Source organism: Amblyomma mixtum, chromosome 1 (genome assembly GCF_055824585.1).
Source record: "Amblyomma mixtum isolate Tamu chromosome 1, ASM5582458v1, whole genome shotgun sequence".
Lineage (NCBI taxonomy): Eukaryota > Metazoa > Arthropoda > Arachnida > Ixodida > Ixodidae > Amblyomma > Amblyomma mixtum.
The window spans coordinates 216,675,431-216,693,166 of NC_143012.1; the positions used below are offsets into that span (position 1 = coordinate 216,675,431).

The window sequence follows — 17,736 nt, forward strand, 5'->3', positions numbered from 1 at the left end:
TCGATGTGCCGTTTTCTTTTCGTGTCGAGGCAAGGTGCTGTTGGCACCAAGGTTCTTCCTGCAGGCCCCAGTGTATATTTTGTTGGCAGACTTGCGATGTGTATATGGGCACACAGACCTGGAGAGCAAGAATTGTTTGCGGGGATGGGCACCATTCCATTGCGTTACCATGGCTCTTAATCTCGGGGAAATGCTACGCGTAGCAACGTTAAATGTCCGGGGGCTAGGTGCAAGAAGGCGACAGTGTCAGCTAAGACGCCTTGTTCTTGATAAAGAATTACACTTAGTTGCCGTACAAGAGACGAAAATCGAAAGCCAAGAACTGAGCGACCGAATGGTGTCCAATTTCCGTACGCGTTTCGATGTATGCGTTTGTCATGCGAATGGTGGATCAGATGGTTGCGCCCTTTTCATCCGTAATAACTTGGGGATCTGTGTACAGTCAGTGTTTTCATGCCAAAGTGGGCGCCTTTTAGTTGTTGATCTTGCTGTTTAGGATTTATCTTTCCGTGTCATTTGTGTCTATGCACCCAACGTTGAGACCGAGCGTCGATCTTTTTTTGAACGTGTTGAAGCCTACCTTAACTGTCACAAAGTGTTGATATTGTTGGGCGACTTTAACTGCGTATGTACAATGGATGATCGCGCTAAACGCACACGAGTTCGGGACAAGAGCGCAGAAGTATTAAGTGCCCTGGTGCATGATTATGATTTAGAAGACATTGGTAGCGTATTGACGAATGGTACACGTCCTCAGTACACCCATTATCAGCCTGACAGCCACGCGAGATTAGACAGATTATACCCATCACCCGAACTGGTTTCTTCATGTGCAGCATATGAAGTGCAACCAGTCCAGTTCAGTGACCACTGCTTGGTAACTGCAACGTTTGGAAGAAGGCAAAACAAAAGTCTCTTCAACTGGAACCTCTGGAAATTTAACGTGAAGCTTTTGAAAGATGATGCATTTGTTAGCGCAGTAACGGAAGAATTAGAGAAGTTGCTCACACTGGAGCCAAACCAGTTCGGAGTTGAATGGGAAGAGTTTAAACAGAGAGTTAAAAGAATAGCCATCGAAAGAAGCAGCATTATTAAGTTCAACCAGAAACAAAACGAAACAAAACTTCGCCAGGAACTAGAATTCTTGATAAGCATGGAAAACATTCAGCCCGGTAATTGTACTGAACAAATAAGGCGGGTGAAAACACAGCTCGAAACTATAGACACAGAAAGATACAAAGCGGCAATTGTACGAGCAAGATCCGAGAAGCTGTGGGCGGGAGAAACGCCAACAAAGCGCGCACTATCCGACGAAAAAAGATACGCGTGTCGGAAAGAAATCCGGCAGCTTGCCAACGGAAACAAGATCACGACTGACCAAAAGGTTATCAAGACAGTGATGGCCGAGCATTTTCGGAACTTGATAGGTCACCCACGTGATACGAAAGACAGCTTCCAGAAAGAGTTTAGTTTATGGGGTTTAACGTCCCAAAGCGACTAAGGCTATGAGAGACGCCGTAGTGGAGGGCTCCGGAAATTTCGACCACCTGGGGTTCTTTAACGTGCACTGACATCGCACAGTACACGGGCCTCTAGAATTTCTCCTCCAAAGAAATTCTAGCTGCCGCGGCCGGGATCGAACCCGCGTCTTTCGGGCTAGCAGCCGAGCACCATAGCCACTCAGCCACCGCGGCGGCTCTTCCAGAAAGAATTTCTTTTACGCCACAGCTGGACGAAGAAGTACAGACGCAACTGGAAGAACCGATAACCGTCAGTGAAATAGAACGCGCAATAGATGACCTGTCCCTTGGTAAAGCACCCGGGCCTGACGGCCTAGGAGCTGCCTTTTATAAAGCTTTCAACTGTTCTGTTCCTCAGATTTTGCCCAATGTCATCACTGAGGCATACGACAAAAAGCGAGTTCCTTATCATTCACAACGTCACACGTCGTGCTGATACCAAAGAGTGACGATGAAGCAAAACGTCTCTTGCCAGGGTCTTATCGACCGATAACCCTTGTCAATGTGGACTACAAAATATTTATGAAGGTATTAGCGACACGACTTCAGCGCGTTATAAAAAAGTTGGTAGGGCCGCATCAGACTTGCGGCATCAAAGGCCGAAGCATTGCAACAAACGTGCATGTCGCGCGAACGGTCCTCGGGTGTTGTGACGCTTTTGGCGAGCGCGTTGCGATGATGTAGTTTGAGCTGGCCAAATCCTTCGACCGTGTCTCGCACGAGGCTCTGCTCTGCATTTTAGAGCATTCTAACGTAGGCTGCGTTATCACTGAAGGCGTCAGAATGGCGTACACTAACTGCTCAACGCGAATCATCGTAAACGGGGAACTGACAGACAGCCTGAGCGTTCGCTCGTCGGTGAGGCAGGGATGCCCTCTTTCGCCCTTGCCGTTCGCGGCTTACCTTGAGCCGCTCTGTTTGGCAATTGCAAACAATGAACGCATAACAGGATATAGAGTACGTGAGGCAGAAATAAAAATCTTGGCCTCCGCGGATGATATCGCCGTATTATGCGCAAACAAAGAAAGCATTAAAGAAGCCGCAGCTGTTGTTGAACAATTTTGCGAATACACCGGAGCCCAGATAAATTGGGACAAAAGTTATGGATTTTGGCATGGAGACTGGGACGCCACGCCGGAGCGATTTTGTCGGCTTTATTGGTCAACAGTTCCTAAACCATACCTCGGTGCGCCCCTCGAGTGTTATCGTGATCCTGAACAATACTGGACCGATCAAACAACGAAGGAAAAAGAAAAGGCTGATGCATGGCAGGGAAGACAGCTGTCAATGTTTTCCCGTGCGACTGTCTCCAATGTCTTCCTAATTTCAAAAATATGGTATGTGATGAACGTGTTGTGTGCATCGCGAACGAGCATACAAAAAATCCATCGTGTCCTCGCTATTTTCATTTAGTCCTCTAGCTGGGAGAGATCTAGCCGAACTAATTTGTTTATCTCAGTCAAGTGTGGTGGGCTAGGTCTGGTTCACTTGTTTTTGCGGCAAGTCGTGTCATGATTTCTTTTCTTAAGGGATCAAAATGACCCCTTTCTCCGCACCGCGATGCAGGTGAGGCTACGTAGACTTCTCCCAGGATTCATTGTGACGTCATGTGAGAACACATGTGGCGCTGTGACTGGTTATCTGCGCGAAGTAGTGCTCGCGTTCAGGTTGTTAAACGTGCGGTTTTCATAAGACTACTTGTGCAGTGTTAGTAGGAAGAAACTGTATAAGGACCTTGTTCACACCATGCTACCTGTACCGTTATACCGTTTACCACACCGTGGACGCCCTGGACAAAACGTACTCAAAAGAGTAAAGAAAATGCCAATATTACCTTCAGTTAAAACCTTTTTCTTTAAGCTACATACCAACATACTTCCAGTTAAGACCTGGCTTCAGGAAAAAGGCATCTTCATACCGTGGTCAACAAACTGCTTTTTATGCAAAAAGCCCGAAACCATAGAGCACGTATTCCTAGACTGCTGGGACCCGATTTTCCATTGGGACGTACTCCAGCGCACATTAAAGAAACAGTTGCCTCTTGACCCATATGGAATACGATTCCTGCCGGTAGACGCTTCGGACGATATACCGTACGATTTTATCATGGTCCTGGGCCTCCACGCGCTGTGGAAAACGAGAATGCAGTTTGAACATGCCGAACCTATCGTGCGTTCTGTCAGAGACCACTTTATCAAAAGTATCGTATGTCTCAGAGAAGTTTATCGAGCGCTCCCTGATCCACCAGAATGGATTGCTTGTCTGGATGCATTGGTGTCTCTGAAAAAATTTTAGTGTCATGTTAGCCCAAGTGCGGCTGATATGTTTTACGCCTTGTACCCTTTCATTTTGACTATAATCCTGGCAATAAAAAATTTAAAAAAGTCGATAGCTCAGTTGGGACAGTATATCTAGGAGTACCACTTGATTGTTACCGAGAGCCTGATCGGTACTGGAATGAGCAAGCAGCGAAAATCAAGGAAAAAAACCGATGCTTGGCAAGGACGACAATTGTCCATGTTCTCACGTGCCACTGTTTGTAATATTTTCCTTGCCGCAAAGATATGGTATGTGATGAGTGTGCTGAGCGCAGCGCGGGTCAACATTCAAAAAATCCATCGTGTTTTTGCCGTTTTTATTTGGTCTTCGACTTGGGAGAGGACCAGTCGAACAAATTTGTTTTTGTCCGTGAAAAAAGGTGGACTTGCACACTTATTTTTGAGACAAGTGGTCTCGCGTTTTAGGTACCTCCGAGATCAAAACGATATGTTCCTACGCACCGTAGTGCAAACTCGGCTAGGTCGATTTCTTCCAGAGTTTCTCGTGTGTTCGTGCCAAAGCATGGGTGGGGCCGTGAGAGGGTACCTGCGAGAGGTCGTACTCGCGTATAGGATGTTGCATGTGCGATTTTCTAAGGAATATTTGTGTGATGTAGGGAGGAAAAAACTGTATAAGGACTTAGTGGACATAATGCTACCTGTACCAATGTACCGTTTCCCGCATCGTGGAGGCCCAGGAGCAGATGTTCTTAAGAGAGTGAAGAAGATGCCAGTATCGCCATCAGTCAAATCCTTTTTCTTTAAACTTCACACTAACACATTATCAGTCAAAATATGGATGCAAGATAAAGGCATCTTCATTCCCTGGTCAACTAACTGTTTTCTATGCAAGAAACCTGAAACCATAGAACATGTTTTTTTGGACTGTTGGGACCCCATCTTTTTCTGGGATGTTCTAAAAAGGACTTTAAAAAAAGACTTACCCTTAGATTCCTACGGCATAAGATTCTTACCGTTCCACGACGCAGATGGCATTCCATTGGATGCGATTGTGCTCCTGGGCCTGCACAGCTTGTGGAAAACAAGAATGCAGTTCAACCATGCTGATGTAGAAGTTCGTTCTGTACGGGAAAACTTCATTCAGTGTTGTACGTTTCAGAGAAGTGTATCGAGGACTACCTGAACCGCCAGAATGGGTTGATGTGCTTGACGGTTTGACGCAACTGAAAAAATTTTAACATGCCGTGTCAGCCAAAGCCTGGTTGACGCGTTTTATCAATTGTATATTGTTGTGAACGTCGAAGTCGGCAATAAAGAAAAAAAAAAGTCGATAGCTCAGTTGGTAGAGCGGTGGACTGCAGAGGTTTCGTACTGCGGACATCCATAGGTCGCTGGTTCTAATACGGCTCGACGGAGTGTTCTTTTTGTTAATATTTTACAGGCAACCCAATAGGCACCTATAATTTGCAAATTCTTGCCGGCAGCTTAGCTTCGTCACATAAAGATTTTTAATTGCTGTGAAGGTCACTTGGTGTTATTGTCTCGTCAATAGTAAACCGTTGCACTACTGCGCCGCCTCCCGAATAAATTCCTGGCCGCGGCGCACTTGAGGAAAAGAAGCCGGAATCGCCTCCGTCCCCGTCGATAGCTCAGTTGGTCGATTCTACTTCCGGCCACCGAGCGTGACGGACGCTTGTAGAATGGGCTCCACTGGAGCAGCGATTGCGGCCCGTGCCGGCCGCGGAAACAGGATTGCTGAAACTGTTGATAACGAGTATCAGGTTCTTTTGCCAACTTTGCCTATCGGACGGGTGGTGTTAAATACTATTTTTCTTCATGGCGATGTGCGAGGGCGGCCTTTCAAAGTCGAGGACTTCCGCGATGCCCTGGTCAAGAACAGAACTCTCCCTGACGTGAAGCGGTGGGGGCGTACCAGGTTAACCACGTATGGGCGGTGACCCTCAGCACTCCCGAGGCAACCAAGCGGCTGCTCGCCGTGAAGGAAATGCAAGTGAAAGGGGGCCGGTGCATGATCATCGACCCTGAGGACCAGCACGTCAAACTACGGCTGCATTGGATGCTGCCCGGCGTCGATGACGAGGACATCAGAACGGCATTTGCAGCGTTCGGAAAGATCACCGCAGTGACCCGCGAACGGTGGCGAGTTCAAGGAATGACTGAAAAGGCCTCTACTACAAGGACTGTTTTATTGAAATGAAGCCAGGCGTAACAGTCGAAGACATTCCTCATCAGCTGAGGGTGGCGGGAGAGCTTGCGCTTGTGGTTGTGCCTGGTAGGCCAATGCAATGTCTGCGCTGTCGCGGCACTGGACACGTACGGCGGGAATGCAAAATTCCTCGCTGTCAGAAATGTAAGCGATTCGGTCATGGTGAGGCTGATTGCATTCACACCTACGCATCGGCCACGGGAGCTGCGTTGGAGGACGAAAAGGCGGAGCTGCAAATGGATGCCGCTGAAGCTGAGGAGGCGGCTAAGGGGGCAGGGGGAGCGGAGAAGGTAGCAGCAACCACCGTCTCCTCACCTGCTTCCGCGGAGGACACCGAGACGCCCAGCGACGAGGGGAAGGAGCCTGAACTTCCAGGCGCCGCGGCGACCGAAACGGCAGGGGACGGCGGATCTGCAGGTGCTTCAAAAACCGAGGTGCCCGAACCTATGTGCAGCGACGAGGGTAGGGATGACGGCGACGCCCACATGGCGACCGTTAGTGCTCCCGTCAAGCACCCTCACAATCTGACTCTCAACGAAGGGACCAACGAGACTACCACCAGTGCAGAGGAGCCTCCAACGAAAGCTGCGCAGGCCCGGAGGCCTGCATTCAAGCCGCGCCCCAACGTTTCAGCTGAAAGACGAGTCGCCGCAAGTTCACCTTTGCGGCAAGGCCACGGCGACAGACCTGAGGACCCTGGCGTCACACAAAGCGTCTAGCGATACGCTGGACGTGAGAGGTAAGCGCCATGCTCTCGGTCTCTACACCTTTTTGTCGAAATGGCTCCGCTATGTTGTCTGAAAATAGCCACACTTAATGCAAGGGGGTTGGCGGGGAAAAGAAAACAGAGTCAAGTATATCGACTTATAACAGACTATGACATTGACCTGTTGGCGGTACAAGAAACTTAAGTAGACGGGGAGGAAGAGACCGGGAGCATGGTGCAGCGTTTCACGTGTAGGTATTACGCAGTAGTGGCTCATGCAGTTGGAACGTCGGCTGGTTGTGTGCTCTTCGTCAAAAAGCGGCCGGGCCTGGTTGTTCAGGCTTACGCAACATGTTCTCATGGACGATTTCTTGTGCTTGATTATGCTTACATGAATGTGGAGTGGAGAATAATCTGCCTTTACGCACCTAACAAAGTTGACGAGAGGGTAGCCTTTTTTGGAAAAGTTGAGGAGTACTTCACTGTCGAAAGGCAAATGATCGTCATGGGTGATTTCAACTGTGTCTTGGCTGCGCGTGACAAAACAAGTGATAGAATATTCAGAGACAGAAGTACCGAAAGACTGTCCGAGTTAGTGGAAAAATGGAATGTTGAAGAGGTGGCTGACTGTTTAAAGGGTGAGCGGGATGTGAAATTCACGCACTTTCAGCGGACGAGTCACGCACGTCTAGACCGTATTTATATAGCGGTAGACCTGCTGCCAAAATGCAACAATTACAAGGTTGAACCTGTGTCCTTCTCGGACCACTGTTTGGTACAGTGTAGGATAGGAACAGCAAAACGGGACAATGCTTTTAATTGGGGCGTGTGGAAATTTAGTGATAAGCTGTTAAAGTGTGAACGTTTTTGTGACAATATAAAAGAAGGAATTGGCAAAGTAGAGCCAAATTCAAGACAAAAGTTATGGGAGCAGTGGGAACTATGTAAGCAGCAAATTAAAATATACGCAATTGAAAAGGCTAGCTACTTGAAAAAAGAGGAAAAAATAAAGGAAATGGATTTAAGAGAACTGCTGCGGAAACTAATTGAGCAGGAGAGTAAAGCTCCTGGTAAGTGGATTGATGACGTAAAGAAAATTAAACAAAAGCTTGAAGTTATGGAACAAGAGCGTTATCGCGGTGCGCTGGTGCGTGCGAGAGCCGAAGAGGCGGTTTTCGGTGAAACACCAACAAAACGAGCATTGGGCATGGAAAAAGCACGGGCTGAGCGCAATAGGATTGATAAAATTGAATGGGGAGGTGTTGTACAGATGACGAAACGCATATAAAGCAAGCTTTTGCTGAATACTATCAGGCGCTTTTCGCAAAACACGACGTAGACATCGACACATTCAAGGGAAGGTTTCTAGGAGCGATGCCAAGATTAGATGACGAACAGAAACATAGATTAGAGGCACCAATTACTGAATCCGAAGTGCGAACAGCAATAGAAAATTTAAACTCGGGTAAGTCGCCTGGACCAGACGGTTTAAGTGCGGCTTTCTATAAAGCCTTTAAGCAAGACATTTCCCCTTTGCTAACGGTACTCTTTAATGACGCATATGAATTAAAAGCACTACCTCCTTCCTTTGGCGTATCTTACACTGTCCTAATTCCGAAAACGGAAGATAGTGAAAAGTTAAAGCATGTTACAGCCTACAGGCCGATTTCACTTACGAACGTGGACTACAAGATATTCATGAAGGTGCTAGCAAGGCGGTTACAAAGAGTAATAAATGTGATAGTAGGTTCTCGTCAGACGTGCGGCATCAAAGGTCGTTCTATTGTGTCTAATATTCATAAAGCAAGATGTGTTCTTGAGTGTTGTCATATTACGAACAGTCCTGTTGCTATCCTTCAGTTAGACCTAGAAAAAGCGTTTGATTGCGTGGCACATGAACTTTTGTTTTTAATTTTGGATCACGTGAATGTCGGGTCAGTCATCAGGAAGGGAGTGGCCATGGCGTACCGAAACTGCACAACGAGACTAATAGAAAATAAGAGTTTGGGGGCCCCCATAAGCGTGAAGCGTTCGGTGCGCCAAGGATGCCCCCTCAGCCCTCTTTTGTTTGGTGTATACATAGAATCCCTTTGTTTGAGCATAATACAGAATGACGGTATTCACGGTTTTAAGTTACAAGCGACAGAAATTAAGTTGCTGGCTTATGCGGATGACGTAGCTGTTTTCGCTGCTGATTATGAGCGCATAAGGAAGGCCATTGATTGTGTTCGGCAATTTAGTCAATCGACAGGAAGTCGAGTCAACTGGGCCAAATGTATTGGCTTCTGGCATGGTGAGTGGCCAACCACTCCTGTTAAGTTTGCGAATGTGTCCTGGGTGACGACCTCAGTGAAGTATTTAGGTGTCCCACTGGAATGATATCGAGATAGCGAATCGCATTGGAAAAGGCAGCTGGAAGACACCCGTGCAAAAACTGACAAGTGGAAATGGGCTAGGTTATCTACATTTGCCAGAGCTACAGTGTGCAACTTATTCTTCATCAGCAAATTGTGGTACGTGATGCGGGTACTGCACTGTTCGCGAGTTAACGTGCAGAAACTGCACCGCATCTTTGTAGTGTTTGTCTGGGCCTCGAGCTGGGAACGATGCAGCCGGACAAATTTGTTCAGAAGTGTAAAAGACGGAGGACAAGGGCTCGGCCATCTGTTTTTGCTCCAAATCGTCAGCAGATTTTTATTCTTTCGAGACGCGAGTGACCCGTTCTTGCGCACAATCTGTCAAGTAAGGCTGGGCCATGCATTACCGGAATGGATTGTTGGAACAGATAACATTCAAGGTCGTATTTTTGGCTGCACCAGAGAAGTGGTTATGAATGTTAGATTTCTAGCTGCTCGTTTTTCGCAGCAGTACCTCTCTACTGTTAAAAAGAAAACACTCTATCGGGATTTACTAGATGTTGTTCTGCCTGAACCATTGTACAGGGTCATATACCGTGGAGGCCAGGGCGGTAATGTGTTGAAGAGGGTGAAGAAAATGCAGGTACCAGCGGCAGCCAAAAGCTTCTTTTTCAGATTACACACAGAAACACTGGCCGTGAAAGCATTTATCGAGAAAAAGGGAATGTTTCTCCCTTGGGGTTCAGATTGTCTGATATGCAAGAAGCCAGAGACAATCGATCATGTATTCTTGCACTGCTGGGAAGGCGTCTACTTCTGGGACGTCTTGCAAAGAACGCTGAAGAAAGACCTACCTCTAGATACTTATGGAATAAGGTATCTCCCCCCACAGAACGAAGAGGGAGTGCCTTATGATGCAATACTGCTGCTGGGCCTCCACGCTGTTTGGCGCTCACGAATGGCTGAATACCACTGTCAACCGGATGCGAGGCCTGCACGAATTTACTTCCGTGAGAGTGTCCACTGGTTTCTTGAAGTACAAAAAACGACTGGTCACGTTAATGAGTGGCTCTCGAGGGCAGAGCGCCTGGTGTCCCTAAAGGGCTTTTAACATGACGATGCCAGCAGCGGATAGTTGAGTGTGAGAGTCCCACCCGAAATGGGTACAATGTAAATTTCCGTTTGTGTTTGTGTACTGTGTCGGAGCCCGGCAATAAAGAAAAAAAAAAGATAGCTCAGTTGGTAGAGCGGTGGACTGTAGAGGTTTCGTTCTGCGGACATCCATAGGTCGCTGGTTCGAATCCGGCTCGACGGAGTGTTCTTTTTGTTAATATTTTACAGGCAAGACAAGGGCTGCCTATTATTTGCAAATTATTACCGGCAGCTTAGCGTAGTCAAATGAAGATCTTGAATTGCAGTGAAGGTCGCTCGGGGTCATTGTCTCGTCAAAAGTAAAGCGTTACACCACTGCGCCGCCTCCCGAATAAATTTCTGGCCGCGACGCACTTGAGGAAAAGAAGCCGGGATCGCCTGCATCCCCGTCGATAGCTCAGTTGGTAGAGCGGTGCAATGTAGAGGTTTCGTTCTGCGGACATCCATAGGTCGCTGGTTCGAATCCGGCTCGACGGAGTGTTCTTTTTGTTAATATTTTACAGGCAAGCCAAAGGCTACCTATAATTTGCAAATTATTACCGGCAGCTTAGCGTCGTCAAATGAAGATTTTTAATTGCAGTGAAGGTCGCTTGGGGTCATTGTCTCGTCAAGAGTGAACCGTTACACCACTGCGCCGCCTCCCGAATAAATTTCTGGCCGCGACGCACTTGAGAAAAAGAAGCCGGAGTCACCTGCGTCCCCGTCGATAGCTCAGTTGGTAGAGCGGTGGACTGTAGAGGTTTCGTTCTGCGGACATCCATAGGTCGCTGGTTCGAATCCGGCTCGACGGAGTGTTCTTTTTGTTAATATTTTACAGGCAAGCCAAAGGCTACCTATAATTTGCAAATTATTACCGGCAGCTTAGCGTCGTCAAATGAAGATTTTTAATTGCAGTGAAGGTCGCTTGGGGTCATTGTCTCGTCAAGAGTGAACCGTTACACCACTGTGCCGCCTCCCGAATAAATTTCTGGCCGCGACGCACTTGAGGAAAAGAAGCAGAAGTCACCTGCGTCCCCGTCGATAGCTCAGTTGGTAGAGCGGTAGACTGTAGAGGTTTCGTACTGCGGACATCCATAGGTCGCTGGTTCGAATCCGGCTCGACGGAGTGTTCTTTTTGTTAATATTTTACAGGCAAGCCAAAGGCTACCTATAATTTGCAAATTTTTACCGGCAGCTTAGCGTCGTCAAATGAAGATTTTTAATTGCAGTGAAGGTCGCTTGGGGTCATTGTCTCGCCAAGAGTAAACCGTTACACCACTGCGCCGCCTCCCGAATAAATTTCGGGCCGCGACACACTTGAGGAAAAGAAGCCGGAGTCACCTGCGTCCCCGTCGATAGCTCAGTTGGTAGAGTGGTGGACTGTAGAGGTTTCGTACTGCGGACATCTATAGGTCGCTGGTTCGAATCCGGCTCGACGGAGTGTTCTTTTTGTTAATATTTTACAGGCAAGCCAAAGGCTACCTATAATTTGCAAATTTTTACCGGCAGCTTAGCGTCGTCAAATGAAGATTTTTAATTGCAGTGAAGGTCGCTTGGGGTCATTGTCTCGCCAAGAGTAAACCGTTACACCACTGCGCCGCCTCCCGAATAAATTTCGGGCCGCGACGCACTTGAGGAAAAGAAGCAGAAGTCACCTGCGTCCCCGTCGATAGCTCAGTTGGTAGAGCGGTAGACTGTAGAGGTTTCGTACTGCGGACATCCATAGGTCGCTGGTTCGAATCCGGCTCGACGGAGTGTTCTTTTTGTTAATATTTTACAGGCAAGCCAAAGGCTACCTATAATTTGCAAATTTTTACCGGCAGCTTAGCGTCGTCAAATGAAGATTTTTAATTGCAGTGAAGGTCGCTTGGGGTCATTGTCTCGCCAAGAGTAAACCGTTACACCACTGCGCCGCCTCCCGAATAAATTTCGGGCCGCGACACACTTGAGGAAAAGAAGCCGGAGTCACCTGCGTCCCCGTCGATAGCTCAGTTGGTAGAGTGGTGGACTGTAGAGGTTTCGTACTGCGGACATCTATAGGTCGCTGGTTCGAATCCGGCTCGACGGAGTGTTCTTTTTGTTAATATTTTACAGGCAAGCCAAAGGCTACCTATAATTTGCAAATTTTTACCGGCAGCTTAGCGTCGTCAAATGAAGATTTTTAATTGCAGTGAAGGTCGCTTGGGGTCATTGTCTCGCCAAGAGTAAACCGTTACACCACTGCGCCGCCTCCCGAATAAATTTCGGGCCGCGACGCACTTGAGGAAAAGAAGCAGAAGTCACCTGCGTCCCCGTCGATAGCTCAGTTGGTAGAGCGGTAGACTGTAGAGGTTTCGTACTGCGGACATCCATAGGTCGCTGGTTCGAATCCGGCTCGACGGAGTGTTCTTTTTGTTAATATTTTACAGGCAAGCCAAAGGCTACCTATAATTTGCAAATTTTTACCGGCAGCTTAGCGTCGTCAAATGAAGATTTTTAATTGCAGTGAAGGTCGCTTGGGGTCATTGTCTCGCCAAGAGTAAACCGTTACACCACTGCGCCGCCTCCCGAATAAATTTCGGGCCGCGACACACTTGAGGAAAAGAAGCCGGAGTCACCTGCGTCCCCGTCGATAGCTCAGTTGGTAGAGTGGTGGACTGTAGAGGTTTCGTACTGCGGACATCTATAGGTCGCTGGTTCGAATCCGGCTCGACGGAGTGTTCTTTTTGTTAATATTTTACAGGCAAGCCAAAGGCTACCTATAATTTGCAAATTTTTACCGGCAGCTTAGCGTCGTCAAATGAAGATTTTTAATTGCAGTGAAGGTCGCTTGGGGTCATTGTCTCGCCAAGAGTAAACCGTTACACCACTGCGCCGCCTCCCGAATAAATTTCGGGCCGCGACGCACTTGAGGAAAAGAAGCAGAAGTCACCTGCGTCCCCGTCGATAGCTCAGTTGGTAGAGCGGTAGACTGTAGAGGTTTCGTACTGCGGACATCCATAGGTCGCTGGTTCGAATCCGGCTCGACGGAGTGTTCTTTTTGTTAATATTTTACAGGCAAGCCAAAGGCTACCTATAATTTGCAAATTTTTACCGGCAGCTTAGCGTCGTCAAATGAAGATTTTTAATTGCAGTGAAGGTCGCTTGGGGTCATTGTCTCGTCAAGAGTGAACCGTTACACCACTGCGCCGCCTCCCGAATAAATTTCGGGCCGCGACACACTTGAGGAAAAGAAGCCGGAGTCACCTGCGTCCCCGTCGATAGCTCAGTTGGTAGAGTGGTGGACTGTAGAGGTTTCGTACTGCGGACATCTATAGGTCGCTGGTTCGAATCCGGCTCGACGGAGTGTTCTTTTTGTTAATATTTTACAGGCAAGCCAAAGGATACCTATAATTTGCAAATTATTACCGGCAGCTTAGCGTCGTCAAATGAAGATTTTTAATTGCAGTGAAGGTCGCTTGGGGTCATTGTCTCGCCAAGAGTAAACCGTTACACCACTGCGCGGCCTCCCGAATAAATTTCTGGCCGCGACGCACTTGAGGAAAAGAAGCCGGAGTCACCTGCGTCCCCGTCGATAGCTCAGTTGGTAGAGCGGTGGACTGTAGAGGTTTCGTTCTGCGGACATCCATAGGTCGCTGGTTCGAATCCGGCTCGACGGAGTGTTCTTTTTGTTAATATTTTACAGGCAAGCCAAAGGCTACCTATAATTTGCAAATTATTACCGGCAGCTTAGCGTCGTCAAATGAAGATTTTTAATTGCAGTGAAGGTCGCTTGGGGTCATTGTCTCGTCAAGAGTGAACCGTTACACCACTGCGCCGCCTCCCGAATAAATTTCTGGCCGCGACGCACTTGAGGAAAAGAAGCAGAAGTCACCTGCGTCCCCGTCGATAGCTCAGTTGGTAGAGCGGTAGACTGTAGAGGTTTCGTACTGCGGACATCCATAGGTCGCTGGTTCGAATTCGGCTCGACGGAGTGTTCTTTTTGTTAATATTTTACAGGCAAGCCAAAGGCTACCTATAATTTGCAAATTTTTACCGGCAGCTTAGCGTCGTCAAATGAAGATTTTTAATTGCAGTGAAGGTCGCTTGGGGTCATTGTCTCGCCAAGAGTAAACCGTTACACCACTGCGCCGCCTCCCAAATAAATTTCGGGTCGCGACGCACTTGCGGAAAAGAAGCCCGAGTCACCTGCGTCCCCGTCGATAGCTCAGTTGGTAGAGTGGTGGACTGTAGAGGTTTCGTACTGCGGACATCTATAGGTCGCTGTTTGGAATCCGGCTCGACGGAGTGTTCTTTTTGTTAATATTTTACAGGCAAGCCAAAGGCTACCTATAATTTGCAAATTTTTACCGGCAGCTTAGCGTCGTCAAATGAAGATTTTTAATTGCAGTGAAGGTCGCTTGGGGTCATTGTCTCGCCAAGAGTAAACCGTTACACCACTGCGCCGCCTCCCGAATAAATTTCGGGCCGCGACACACTTGAGGAAAAGAAGCCGGAGTCACCTGCGTCCCCGTCGATAGCTCAGTTGGTAGAGTGGTGGACTGTAGAGGTTTCGTACTGCGGACATCTATAGGTCGCTGGTTCGAATCCGGCTCGACGGAGTGTTCTTTTTGTTAATATTTTACAGGCAAGCCAAAGGCTACCTATAATTTGCAAATTATTACCGGCAGCTTAGCGTCGTCAAATGAAGATTTTTAATTGCAGTGAAGGTCGCTTGGGGTCATTGTCTCGCCAAGAGTAAACCGTTACACCACTGCGCCGCCTCCCGAATAAATTTCGGGCCGCGACGCACTTGCGGAAAAGAAGCCCGAGTCACCTGCGTCCCCGTCGATAGCTCAGTTGGTGATTCTACTTCCGGCCACCGAGCGTGACGGACGCAGGATCATGAGCTCCAGCGGAGCGGCGATAGCGGCCCTTTCCAGCCGCGGAAACAGGCTCGAGGACAATGAAGATAGCGACTATCAGATTATTCTGCCAACTTTGCCCACCGGACGCGTTGTTTTTAACACGCTTTTTTTGCACGGCGATGTGCGGGTTAGGCCATACAGGGTCGAGGATTTCCGCGACGCCCTTGCCAACGTTGGTGCGCTCCCCGACGTGTTGGCGTTGGGGGCGTATCAGATCAACCATGTGTGGGCTGTCACCTTAACCAGCACAGAAGCAACAAAGAAGCTGGCGGCGTTCAAGGAACTGGAAGTTAAAGGTCGCCGCTGCCTCATCATCGATCCCGAAGACCAACAAGTGAAGCTGCGACTCCACTGGATGTTGCACGGCGTGGCAGATGATGACATCCGGACGGCCTTTGCGGCTTTTGGGAACGTGACCGAAGTGACCCGGGAGAGGTGGCGAGTTCAAGGCGTCAAGGAGAAGGGGTCCACCACGAGGGCGGTGCTCCTGAAATTGAAGCCGGGCATCAAGGTAGATGACTTACCGCACCAGCTGCGAGTCGCCGGGGAATTAGCCCTTGTCGTTGTGCCTGGGCGGGCGATGCAGTGCTTACGCTGTCGAGGCACGGGACACGTCCGCCGCGAATGTAAGGTGCCCCGATGTTCGAAATGTAGGCGCTACGGACATGAGGAGGCTGACTGTGTGCTCACGTACGCTTCGGCCGCGGGACCTGGAACGAGGGAGCGGTCGGCAGAGCTCACTATGGACGTAGTCGAGGCAGAGGAGGCGGCAAAGGGAACCGGAGAAGAGCGTACGCAGGCACAGGAGACAGACTCGTCGGGAGACTCCCCTCGAGACATCAATGCTGCCAGTGGTGCGGGGAGGAGTGACGCTACACCTGACCTCCCTAGGTCAGAGGAAGAGACGTCACCTCAGCCGGCAGACGACATGGAGCAGGATAACGGTGAGGAGCACCCGGACACCAGCGGTACTCGTTCGCCAAGCGTCACAGCCCCAGCCAAGCGACCCCACACACAGACCGATCTCGAAGGTGACAAGGCAACAGTCCCCGGTGTCGACGAGCCGCCAGCAAAAACAGTCCAACCCCGGCGGTCCACACTACGTCCGCGGCCAAACCTTTCTTCGGAGAGGCGTGCAGCGGACAAAGCGCCCCCGCTGCCAGTTCAGCCGCTCGCACCAGACGGAGGCGGTTCCAACGACGGCGTCTAGCCGCGCGCTAGACGAGGAAGGTAAGCACCACGCTTTCGGTCGATTCACCCGTTATGGAAATGGCGCCTGAAACCCCTTTGAGTGTAGCCACGTTAAATGTCAGGGGACTGGCAGCAAAAAAGAAGCAGAGCCAAGTACACCGCCTGCTAAGTGACCATGATATCGACGTGCTTGCCGTACAAGAAACAAAGGTTGATGGGGAGGAAGAGACCGGGAGCATGGTGCAACGTTTCACGGCTAGATTTTACGCCATTGTGAGCCACGCGGTAGGGACATCGGCTGGGTGTGTATTGTTTGTCAAAAAGCTGCCCGGACTGATTGTACAGGCTCACTACTCATGTCTGTCAGGACGGTGTGTTGTAGCTGATTTTGCATATTCCAATGCTGAGTGGCGCATTATTTGTGTGTATGCCCCGAACATTGTTGAGGAAAGAGCAGTGTTTTTCGAGAATGTTATGCAGCAGTTAAGTACGGAGAGGCAGGTAGTAATGCTGGGCGATTTCAACTGCGTACTGAATGCTCGGGACAAAACCAGCACACGCGGCTTCAGAGACAAGAGTACTGATGTGTTGTGCCAGTTAACAAGCGAGTGGAATATGGAAGATGTGGCTGAGTACCTGGGGGGAGCGCGTGCAGTACAGTACACGCACTTCCGAGGTGCGAGCCACGCGCGCCTTGACAGAATTTACGTGTCGCTGGATTTGATTCCCGTATGCAATGAATACCAAGTTGTGCCCATGACATTCACGGATCACTGTTTAGTAGGGGTGTGCGAATATCAAATTCTTCGAATACGAATCGAATACGGATACTTGGCTCCGAATATCGAATCGAATATCGAATAATCAAGGACAGACGCATTTAACCACTAGAAAACATTTATTTGGGCACCCAAGAACATCACAGTTCAACTATCGAAGATTAAATGAACACAAAAGGTGTGTGTGGCTGCACAAAAAGTATCAGTCTCGAACAATATTCTTAAAAGGGTGGAAATATCAGAGAAGATGGCTGGTACACAGCATTGATTAAGGCTAGCTTGCAATCAGCACGAACGCGCGTTGCTGGGATGAACATAAAAGGTTGTCGTGAAGGAAAACCCGCTGCTCCACATGGTCAGGCAGAAGTAGTTCCCTTCTAGCTGAAACGACTCCTCCAGCCACAGAAAATACCCTCTCACTTGGCACTGAACTGGAACGTATTGCGAGGTACTTCGTGCACAGCTCTGACTACACCAGCTTCGCAGGTATAGCCACAAAGAAGCTCACCAGCGCAGTCAGCTACGGCGTGGCCCTTGGAGGTCCATGCGCATTGCTCTCGGCGCCGCCTTGTTATGTCTTTGTCGATAGGGCTTGCGGACCGAAATGAACGTCGGTAGAGTGTACTAGAAAGACCTTTCTAGTACACTCTAACGCCGGTG

The 17,736-nt window shown here is 49.0% G+C and overlaps 13 non-coding genes and 1 pseudogene across 13 annotated transcripts; all 14 read left to right on the plus strand.

Moving 5' to 3' along the window:
• Window positions 1–5,759: 5,759 nt before the first annotated feature.
• Window positions 5,760–6,745, plus strand: LOC149370858 (uncharacterized; annotated as a pseudogene).
• A 3,882-nt stretch (window positions 6,746–10,627) lies between these two features.
• TRNAY-GUA (transfer RNA tyrosine (anticodon GUA)) lies at window positions 10,628–10,718 on the plus strand. Its single transcript is given in 2 exon segments — window positions 10,628–10,664; window positions 10,683–10,718. It is a non-coding gene; the product is annotated as a tRNA-Tyr (tRNA).
• A 223-nt stretch (window positions 10,719–10,941) lies between these two features.
• Window positions 10,942–11,032, plus strand: TRNAY-GUA (transfer RNA tyrosine (anticodon GUA)). Its single transcript is given in 2 exon segments — window positions 10,942–10,978; window positions 10,997–11,032. It is a non-coding gene; the product is annotated as a tRNA-Tyr (tRNA).
• A 223-nt stretch (window positions 11,033–11,255) lies between these two features.
• TRNAY-GUA (transfer RNA tyrosine (anticodon GUA)) lies at window positions 11,256–11,346 on the plus strand. The gene is given in 2 exon segments: window positions 11,256–11,292; window positions 11,311–11,346. It is a non-coding gene; the product is annotated as a tRNA-Tyr (tRNA).
• A 223-nt stretch (window positions 11,347–11,569) lies between these two features.
• Window positions 11,570–11,660, plus strand: TRNAY-GUA (transfer RNA tyrosine (anticodon GUA)). The gene is given in 2 exon segments: window positions 11,570–11,606; window positions 11,625–11,660. It is a non-coding gene; the product is annotated as a tRNA-Tyr (tRNA).
• Window positions 11,661–11,883: 223 nt separating this feature from the next.
• TRNAY-GUA (transfer RNA tyrosine (anticodon GUA)) lies at window positions 11,884–11,974 on the plus strand. The gene is given in 2 exon segments: window positions 11,884–11,920; window positions 11,939–11,974. It is a non-coding gene; the product is annotated as a tRNA-Tyr (tRNA).
• A 223-nt stretch (window positions 11,975–12,197) lies between these two features.
• Window positions 12,198–12,288, plus strand: TRNAY-GUA (transfer RNA tyrosine (anticodon GUA)). Its single transcript is given in 2 exon segments — window positions 12,198–12,234; window positions 12,253–12,288. It is a non-coding gene; the product is annotated as a tRNA-Tyr (tRNA).
• A 223-nt stretch (window positions 12,289–12,511) lies between these two features.
• On the plus strand, window positions 12,512–12,602 carry TRNAY-GUA (transfer RNA tyrosine (anticodon GUA)). The gene is given in 2 exon segments: window positions 12,512–12,548; window positions 12,567–12,602. It is a non-coding gene; the product is annotated as a tRNA-Tyr (tRNA).
• Window positions 12,603–12,825: 223 nt separating this feature from the next.
• On the plus strand, window positions 12,826–12,916 carry TRNAY-GUA (transfer RNA tyrosine (anticodon GUA)). Its single transcript is given in 2 exon segments — window positions 12,826–12,862; window positions 12,881–12,916. It is a non-coding gene; the product is annotated as a tRNA-Tyr (tRNA).
• A 223-nt stretch (window positions 12,917–13,139) lies between these two features.
• On the plus strand, window positions 13,140–13,230 carry TRNAY-GUA (transfer RNA tyrosine (anticodon GUA)). Its single transcript is given in 2 exon segments — window positions 13,140–13,176; window positions 13,195–13,230. It is a non-coding gene; the product is annotated as a tRNA-Tyr (tRNA).
• Window positions 13,231–13,453: 223 nt separating this feature from the next.
• TRNAY-GUA (transfer RNA tyrosine (anticodon GUA)) lies at window positions 13,454–13,544 on the plus strand. Its single transcript is given in 2 exon segments — window positions 13,454–13,490; window positions 13,509–13,544. It is a non-coding gene; the product is annotated as a tRNA-Tyr (tRNA).
• Window positions 13,545–13,767: 223 nt separating this feature from the next.
• Window positions 13,768–13,858, plus strand: TRNAY-GUA (transfer RNA tyrosine (anticodon GUA)). The gene is given in 2 exon segments: window positions 13,768–13,804; window positions 13,823–13,858. It is a non-coding gene; the product is annotated as a tRNA-Tyr (tRNA).
• A 223-nt stretch (window positions 13,859–14,081) lies between these two features.
• On the plus strand, window positions 14,082–14,172 carry TRNAY-GUA (transfer RNA tyrosine (anticodon GUA)). The gene is given in 2 exon segments: window positions 14,082–14,118; window positions 14,137–14,172. It is a non-coding gene; the product is annotated as a tRNA-Tyr (tRNA).
• A 537-nt stretch (window positions 14,173–14,709) lies between these two features.
• TRNAY-GUA (transfer RNA tyrosine (anticodon GUA)) lies at window positions 14,710–14,800 on the plus strand. Its single transcript is given in 2 exon segments — window positions 14,710–14,746; window positions 14,765–14,800. It is a non-coding gene; the product is annotated as a tRNA-Tyr (tRNA).
• Window positions 14,801–17,736: the final 2,936 nt, after the last annotated feature.